A 9,670-nucleotide genomic window follows, 5' to 3' on the forward strand; every position below is an offset into this window, starting at 1 on the left:
AATATAATAATAATAATAATAATAATAGTGTTTTCTCAAACTGCAGATAATTAATATGTATACTTTAACTAAAAAAATAGAAACATTTTTAGTAATGGTTTGAGATCATTTGACTACATTTGTATGAATATATAAAAGGACACTTTTCTCTCTTTGAGAGTATAATGTTAAATGTTAAATATTTGTTTTATACATTTACTGTATAATGTATTTTATAATGAATTTATCTGGATATTAATTTTATGAAAATGGCATCAAATTGACACCAATGTCCTCAGGATCCAAAAGTAAAATCTGCAAAAACACACATAAATCTGCAGTTTACTGCTCTGCTGCATGTCACATACACATTATTTTAAACCAGTATTCTGCTTGTTCTTTTATCATTAATATGCATGCAGGTTAATTAATTGAGAAATCACATTTAATATTTGTCGTTTTAAAAATATTTGTCCATTTACAGTAAGTAAAATACTGTATATCATTTCCCTTATCTAAATTTTATCCTAAGATAGCATGGACATATTATGCATCAACTTCCCATCTGCATTGCACTTAATTTGTGGTCATTCTAGAATACTCTAATATCCAGCATACGCACCTCCACAGATACACTTTAAATATATATATGGCAGTTATGTTAAATCTGTGTGTGGCATGTCCTACACATGTTGAAACATTTGCAGAGAAGGGTAAAATTTTGTGTGTTCATGACAGCCAGGTTTCTGTCAGGATTCATATCACTCCACAGCCTTTAGTGCCACGCGTCTGTCCAGGGGTGAATACGTCTCTCACCAGCACATCTGGCCAGCAGGAGAAGTCCCTTCTATACACACACATGCATGACCAGACAGAATGTTTTGAAAACATACTATTAATTCATTACGCATTTAGAGAATGTCATATTTTACTTGGGACAGAGGTTAAGTGTGTATTTGTCATACAAATCTAATAGTTTGAATGTGTTTTGACTTCAAAACTGGCATAGGAGAATGTGTATCTCACATAAGGAGTTTTTGTTGGGAATGATTATAATATATGTATATATAATTATGTGGATTTTTAAATAGATCCTAAATAGATTGTAAATAGATCCTAATTAGAGGGAAAAGTCTCCTTTGTTTCACCGTGTAATGGGTTTAAACTTGTTTGACCTATGACCTCTAAAACATGGGCTCACTTCAGGCTGTGTTTGAATGCTGAGACTGACAGGAAACGTAAATCATTTAAAGCTGATGAAAGCTGTGTGCTTTTGCCACTGAAAGGTTTGGAATGCTCTTAGACTTCTTACGAATCAAGAGAAGGAAATTACACATTACGCAAGATCACACAAACAAAATAGTTGTTCGAAATATAAGAGCAACACACAAGTAGTTTCATTACTGAATGAATTAGTGTTTATGAACTAATTGGTTTAGTGACCAATTCAATGACTCACTCATAAAGACAGTCAACTTGTTTCAGTATTGAATGAATCGGAATTTGAAACAAATCGATTGACTGCATGATTTAATTACTCCTAAAGACTGTGGCTGCATCCGAAATCACATACTCTCTTCTAAAAAAGTATGTTCTATATAGTGTGTGAATGTGTGTAGTATGATTGATGTACTCCATTCATCATGTTGTCATTATCATGTGACCTACTAGCATCAGCTGTGTCACTTCACTTGGTATTATACCATGGTATTAACACTTCAGAATCTCGCCGGAAGTAAGCCATCCAGATACTTTTTGCCTACTCTTTGATGTGTACTGTGAATTGAGTTATTCTACTCGTCGATGTGAAAGATAGGGATAAAAATGATGTTTATTCAGCCAGCGCAAATACCTGTATTTACATCCTGTTTTCGGTCGAAGTCCATAGTAATCGATTGTCGAGTTCACGCGCGTGATCATAGGTACTAAACCAATGCGCGTGAACTCGACAATCGATTACTATGGACTTCGACCGAAAACAGGATGTAAATACAGGTATTTGCGCTGGCTGAATAAACATCATTTTTATCCCTATCTTTCACATCTACTGCAGTCAGATTCACCCGTGATCACTCTGAAGGAATCACTCACATTAGCTGTGCACTTGTAATGACACATCAAGGATGTTAAGAGGCTAAAAGCAGGTTTAAAACTTGCCCCATTGAAGTCAACAGGGTGCAAATTTTAAAAAGAGGATAACACGGTGTAGGCAACACCGATTTTTGTCGTTGTTCTCTGTATTGACAGCACTCCAAATTTACAAAAAAATGAGCTCAGTGTTAAAATTGACCGGAGTTCTCCTTTAATGAATCAATGTTTTGATCAAATCGACTGAATATTTCAATGACTCAGTTGTCGCCAGACAACAGAATCAGTTGTCGCCACCTACTGGTGTAAGGATGTAAACACTGACACTGAAAAATCCGCACCACTAATGCACAGACTCTATAACAAACACTGAAAAGTTATACAGAGTTACAAACAGTGAAAAGTGCCTGTGCTGTTAAATATCAGCACTCTTGGAATGGAACTTTTATGGAAATTTTAATTAAAGGAGCAGAATAAATCTATTTCACGGTGGATTGACAGCTTTACAACCTGCAAAAATTAAGAATAACTGTGTTACATGGGAACTAAGACTAATCTGTTGATCAACTCACATGCAGCCACCAGGCTACACTGTTCCGTCTGCGTGTGTATGCATGATCAGGACAGAATTTGATTACACTTGGCAAGTGAATTTGGAAATGCAGGTTTGGCAAACAAGCTGTATATAAGGTGGCAGGTTGGAGAGAGGAAAGTTGCTGATGAAAACTAGGTGGGGGGAGAGCAAGGGTTGAGTATTAGTGTTTGAACTGAACTGGTAAGTTACATTTAAAAAAAAAATCTTCTCTGTATTTCTCTTCTCTAGCTTGCTTTCTAATCAAGTTGTCAGATAAACCTGGCATCGCATATTATGAATGTTGTTGGCTCCTTGATGAAGGATAAACTCTCTTGGATGAACGCGTCTGCTAAATACATAAATGTAAAAAGCAAATCCATTGGAATTATAAATTGACATGCCACACAATTAATAAGTTTCCCTTTTGAGCAGAATGGTGATGTTTAGCTCTGAATCTGCTCTGATCTCCTCTAAGCTGAGACGTAGAGCTCTTTTAGTGTGAACAATGCGTGCTGTTTTTGAACATTGTCACCCTTGCCATCACCTACTTGCAGTCCAATTTACTATATTTAGCTCCATGTCTCCTGCACTCTGGACGCAAGCCGCGTGACATTCTGATTTCATCTGTCTTTGTTGGCCTGTCAGGCTCCTGTGCCTGCAGACATCCTTGGGTGTGAGGTAAACTTTCTGATAAGCTGTGAAAAATGTTGTTACACATTAATGATTGATGCTGCAGAAAGATGATGGATGAGCATCCAACCCCTCAACCTCTCTCACTCTTGTGATAAACCATGTGTCTCATCTTGTTGTACATTAAAAGGGGTTAAAATGAGGAATCACATTTTCCTTGATCTTTTAAGAGAGAAGGGTCTAATGATTCGCCCTACTACGAGATTGTTTCCCATTAAAATGATTTCAAAGCTGTTATATTTAGGTACAAATCTTGCATAGTGTGCCTTTAATGTAAGAACTCAGATTTCTCTCTTCTCCTTCTCTGAAAGAGACAGCAGCCTGGCTAATAACTCACACACACTGATGTGTGGACAGGCAGACAGATGGAAAAGATGATCAAAAGAACTCCAGAACACATATGAGAGTGTAGTTGTTTCATTCCAATAAGAGTTATTCATTTTGGTTGTTCATGACACAACTGAAAGCAGTTAATGTTGGCATGTATGAGCACAAGAAACTCTTTTTTTAGTATAAATGTGCATTAAACAGGTTTAGGGTTTCTTGTTTAATCTGTTTCTGCTTTTGGCATGTGTAGTAATGTTTCTTAGGAAAAACTGATGATGGTTAAAGTGTGATGTTGGATGTTGTTGGTTTAAAGCAGAGGTTTAATGTCTATGTAGGCTTGACCTGAGTTAGCTGTGCATTATGGGAGTGTGTATATGTACGGTTATGAACTGAGTCCTGAGGTGGTTTGTTTTCCCAGCTGTTAGGAGGGAAAGCCCAGTCCCATGTGACCTGTGTTTCTCCAGCTGTTCTCAGATCAGCCGCCTCAGCTGGGACCAGAGCAGGACCTCGATAAAAGGCTGTCTCTCACATGACTCAGTTTGTTTCTCTGATAGTTAAACTCACATTCTCCTAAATTTTTGTCGCAGGATCTGATGGTTTACACTAAGATTTCCTGAAGGAAGGAGAAAAAGTTTTGTTTTACTGAACTGTTTACACAACTATTTTCTTAATAAGCATTTTGTCCTTTTTTATTTTTAGAAAAAAAGGTTAAACATTTTAATTTATTTTTTCAAAAAAAAAAAAAAAAACCTTTATACCCACAGTTTGAAGTAAATATTTTTTTTTGCAAGGACATATACAATGGGTCAAAAGTGACAGTAAGGTAATTTATAATGTTACAAAAGATTTTGTATTACAGATAAATGCTGTTCTTTTGAACTTTCTATTCATCTAAGATGGAAAAAATGTATCACAGTGTCAGTTTCATCAGCATCAGCATAAAATAATGATTTCTGAAAGGATCATGTGATACTGAAGTAATGATGCTGAAAATTCAGCTTTGCATCACAGGACTAAATGTTTTAAAACATAAAAAAAAAAAAAAAAAAATATATATATATATATATATATATATATATATATATATATATATATATATATATATATATATATATATATAAATATTCATTAATAAAATTACATTTTGCAGTGTTAATAATGACAACAGATGAAAAGATATTGGCTATAAGGATAATGTAGCACAAAATGGTTAAGGACATGCAGGAAAAAGCACCAGAAACAGAGTAGCATAAAAGTGTTATGACAAACATTGTACCCTTGAAAGTGTACCCATGAGGTTTTGACTGCTGTATGGAATATAAGTCCTCTGGTCTTAAAGGGTTAACATATTAGTGCGGACAGTCCCAGCTGGTCAGACACGTCTGTCAGCACAGCTATTACAATCCTTTCTGCCAAGGGAAGGGGAGCAGGGCCAGTGACCTTGGAACCAACTGAACATCATTTTCTGCCTGCCACCCAACACATTACTTTTAGAATTCGCTTGTGGACATATGTTTATGAATGTGTATTTGGATTTAATGTGAGCATGACTATCCAGTGCTTGAACTCTTCAATGTCATGATAACACAAGTTCTTGTTCAGGAGAATGGTTTTCTGCTTTGACCCCTTAAACTTCATACAATGTGATAATGCAACAATGAGTCACATGCTGAGTGCAAATATGTGATGTCAGTGAGAGACTCTGAGAAGTCAAGGAGAGTGTTAATTTTACTACTCAACAAAGAAGCTTTGTGTCCTTTAGTTTAAAGCCCCATGTGGAGATTCAGGGAGATCTCATTTTTTATTGTGAGTGATAATGAGGGCTTGCTCACTGCAATGCAGAAAGACCCATTGGCCAGGGTTAGTATGAGATCCATGGTCTACTCTTTTCCTGAAAGGGTCAAGAGGTTATGGGCAGACATGAATTCACTCATCTCGCGCTGCATGTTTGTCTGTGCTTTCAGCTAGAGAGGACAATAGAAAAACACACATGGATCTTCTCTCAAAGCATTCACTCCAGGCAGAACTCGTTTTCAAAACTCAGGTAAACGTGATTTATTTTGCTGTAGTAAGCAGGAATCACTCTCACAACTGTGGAAGTCCGTTTGCAACCTTGATTTCATATCTCGCAATTTAACTTTATCCACCTTAAGTAATTGTGCACAGTAAAGCCATGCCCATTAATTTTACCGAATGGTTATGGGGCAATGCTTCCAATATCAGATGCTTCCAGTTTTTTTGCTATACAAAAACAGCTTTATATTGCAATCTTTCAAAAACAAGAATTGTAGGTTTCTAAATGAACAACAGGTGGAGGTTATCTAATGAGAAACTATGGAAACTAACTAGGGGTGTGATAAAGGGAACAAAGGAAAAAGGTACAGGAACTAGAACTAAACCAAAAACAGAACCTATGTGTGACAGTCATAGTGACTTTAAGAGAAAATTAGAAACATTTGTTAAATTATTTGTCATTGCACAAAATGTAAAATTATTCAAAGACTATAGGAATGTATAACAGCCTTTTAATACCATTCTTATTAATATATAATATATATTTTAAAGAGTCATTAATATAAAATAGTAAACCAGCTATTCTAAGTAAAAGAGATTCATCTTAAAGGTCAATTTATTTGATTTACCTCCGCCGATGAAGGTAGGGGAGAAGTGAAAGATGCGACCACGGCCCAGCGGCTTTCCCAGGATGGTATGGATTTCTAGGTTCTGGGTACAGTGTTTCCTTTTGATGTTGAGCCTCTGAAGGAGGTGGTGAGAGATGAAGTTGCTCGCTGAGCCGAAGTCGATGAGAGCTTGTGCTGGAACAGTACTAGGAGTTATGATGTGTCCTGTGGTACGGGTGAGAGGAGCAATCTTAGGTGGAAGTTGGATGGTACTCAACGCTGGGCGTGGGGGTCGAATGGGACAGTTAGACATGATTTGTCCTTCTCCCCACAGTACAGACAAAGATGGTTCGATAATCTTCTTTGACGCTCCTCATGAGTAAGATGGTAAGAGTCGACCTGCATCAGTTCTGGTCTTGGAAGTGCGACTGATGGTACCGAAGGCGGAGGATGCAGAGCTGGTTGGGGCAGTGAGCACGCTGAGAGGCATTGGGAGACTCGAATGGTCTTCTGGATGAAATTCTCTAATCCCATACTATCATCGTGGATTACCATAAATTGACGAGCATCGGTATTTAGACCTTGACGAAAGGCGGTGAGGAGGGCAGTCTCATTCCATCCACTTGCGGCTGCGAGAGTACAAAATTGTAATGAATAGGAACTGACCGATTGATTACCTTGACAAAGTTGAAAGAGTTGAACATGTACAGAGAGGGCGGATGTAGTTTCGCCGAAGACTTCCTTGAAGTGAAGCAGGAAGGCAGACAATGAACTCGTGACTGGAGCGTTAGCTTGTCATAATGATTGAGCCCACTGAAGGGCGTGACGTGTGCTCGATCAGTGGAAACTGGTGAAGGCTTAGCTGACAGTAATGATGTATCTTTTTGCAGGTAGATGAAGACGGGAAGAACCAGGGAAACGAAGATCAGCGATGACGGGAAGAACGGGACTTCAGGTAAGTGTCTCGAATGAAGGAATCTCAGGTGAGTAGTTTGTGGCGTAAGTCATAGACGAGACCAGACACTGAGGAGAGGGAATCGGTGGAAGATAAAGGGTGAGTGATGATGAGGTGCAGGTGATCAAAATTCAGGTGATAGTGATCGAGTGGGCGGAGTTCAGTGATCTGGTGCTGATGGTTGGATTGGTGGTTCCGTTGACTCCGTGACAGTACTGTACATTTTTAATTTTCCATATTTTTATTTAAGAGATTTCTTAGCAACTCAGTAAGTTCAAATTGAATGATTTTACTCAGTTAGGCTATAGGTCTTGAATTAAGTGATCTAACTCATGGATTTAGTGAATAATTAATTACAATAAGTATTAATTGTAAAAATAATAACATGCCACTCTGGGCCTTCTGTGCCAGTTCTGTTGGTTGGGAGCTAATTTTACTTTTCACTTCAAAATAAAAACAAAATTGTTTTACTCCACAAATCTAAAAACACAAAAAGACAAAAACTTTGGTAATTGTGATATAATGTCACGGATCACTTTTTTGAAACAAAATTAGATCAGTTAACCTCAAAAACCTGTTTATCTCACAATGTGGCTTTATATTTCACAATGTGACTATTTATTAAACTCACAATTAAATTTTTTTTTCACTCTCTAAAAGGCTACAGGCTTCCTGAGGGAAGACATGAGATGAAGGAGACTTGAGCGCTAAGGTGCCAACAGACAAGTGATGGACAGACGTGCCAGGGTTTAGAAAGATCCAACAAGTGGAGAGCTCATCACTTTCTCCTACTGCCTCAGCTCATGTCTCCAAGAGCACATCCAATCCCTTCATCTATATTTAACTCAAGGTCTTGAGGACTGTGAGAGCCTGGCCTGTCAGACCTCCTGTCACCATGCTCCACTCTTTTCACCAATACTTCTCATGAGCTGCTGGCTTCACACATTCTCACTCTTTATAGACTTTTTCAATGATACGACTGTAGAAACTTATCAACAGGTATATATGCAAGCATCTCCAGCTTTTAGAGGCCTGTGGTTCTGCTCCAATACAAACTGCCTCATAAATCAGGTGCTGTGCACAGGCATTGGGGGCCTGGCATGCTAAGTGAGTGTTTGAGTGAAGGTGAACAAGTGTGGGTAGTCACCATGTATCTGGCATGTTTCTGAGACAAACAGTACTATCGTGCGTTGCTCCATTAACATTTTTGCCATGGTGTTCCTCTTGAAGGTAAGTCTATACCACACTGGTTCAATAACAAGCTGGCAGAGAGGCTTAACATCTGAATAGTGTGGTACAAGATGTGCTTCTAGAATTAAAGTCACCATTAGAACATGTTTTAACCATGGTGCCTTGCTGCTGTTCCCGTCCCTCAAATGACACGACATATTCAGGCCTCTATCCAAAAGACTATGTTGCCAATCATGGTTGAATGAATGAATGGTTTGAGGAAAACCAGTGCTTCAGATCCATAGTTTTCAGCTGTGGGTTCAGTTGAAGTCATCATTGTCCTGAAATGGATGGAGGTTTTAAAACGTATTTAGAGATCAAGCTCAATGACTCGGTTAAGCCTTGGTCCTGGCTACTAGGTCATAAAAATGGCTCACCTCTGATCCAAAACGTGACAGAATGACAACACGCTGGAGGCCTCTGGTAATAAAATTGGCTCAAGTGTGATCCTGGCTATGGCATCTTAGTCTTAGCATCTCTGATCTGACAAGTTATCAGCAAGACTTTGCCTGCCAGGCTAATAAACATTACACTGGGATCTGTACATCGCATGCTAATACCAGCTGAAAGGGTTTTGCACTTGGAAATAAGTTTATCAGCAATTTGTAATAAAGTTGTTTGCTACTGCTTTACATTTTGCTAAATTAATTGTTTCAGTGGCATATTTCAGTGGCAAAAATGTCATAACAATATGAATTTGGAAAATGTTTAAATTCATTGATCATTTCATCTTAAATTTTCTTGTGGTATAAGATTAAAGTAAAAAGTCATTTAAAAAAAATCTGATATTTTTAGAGACTTTTCAAATATTAAAAATTTCAAATATTAATAAGCAGCGAAACATCTTTGTAATAAAAGATAATTGTAATAAAAGATCAAATCAAACTTCAGGTTTTCTTGTCAAGAAGTTTTTTTTTTGTTTTTTTGTTTTTATATCAGAACACTTCAACTCACCCTGACATGAATTGACCCCAGAAATATCTAAATTAATTTTAATTCTGAAATTACAAACAAAGTGTGACATATTAAGTTAAGAATAGAATGAAAGAGATGAAAATACATTAATGGCATGATCTTGATATCTAGAGTAGATCTTTTCTCACTAGTATCATATGACTGGACTCAGCTCCTTTGGTGTTTCTCTTTTTGGTTGGCATGGATGTGAGATTAGTTTCCAGCTGTCCTAGTGAACCTTATCGCACTTCA

The 9,670-nt window shown here is 37.5% G+C and overlaps 1 long non-coding RNA gene across 1 annotated transcript; it reads left to right on the forward strand.

Moving 5' to 3' along the window:
* The first annotated feature begins 2,703 nt into the window (after positions 1–2,703).
* LOC308692989 lies at positions 2,704–9,353 on the forward strand. Its single transcript, XR_014030393.1, has 3 exons — positions 2,704–2,842; positions 7,170–7,234; positions 7,895–9,353. It is a non-coding gene; the product is annotated as an uncharacterized lncRNA (long non-coding RNA).
* The last annotated feature ends 317 nt before the right edge of the window (positions 9,354–9,670 follow it).

The sequence above is a fragment of the Scardinius erythrophthalmus genome (genome assembly GCF_964197995.2).
Source record: "Scardinius erythrophthalmus genome assembly, chromosome: 6".
Taxonomy (NCBI): Eukaryota; Metazoa; Chordata; class Actinopteri; order Cypriniformes; family Leuciscidae; genus Scardinius; species Scardinius erythrophthalmus.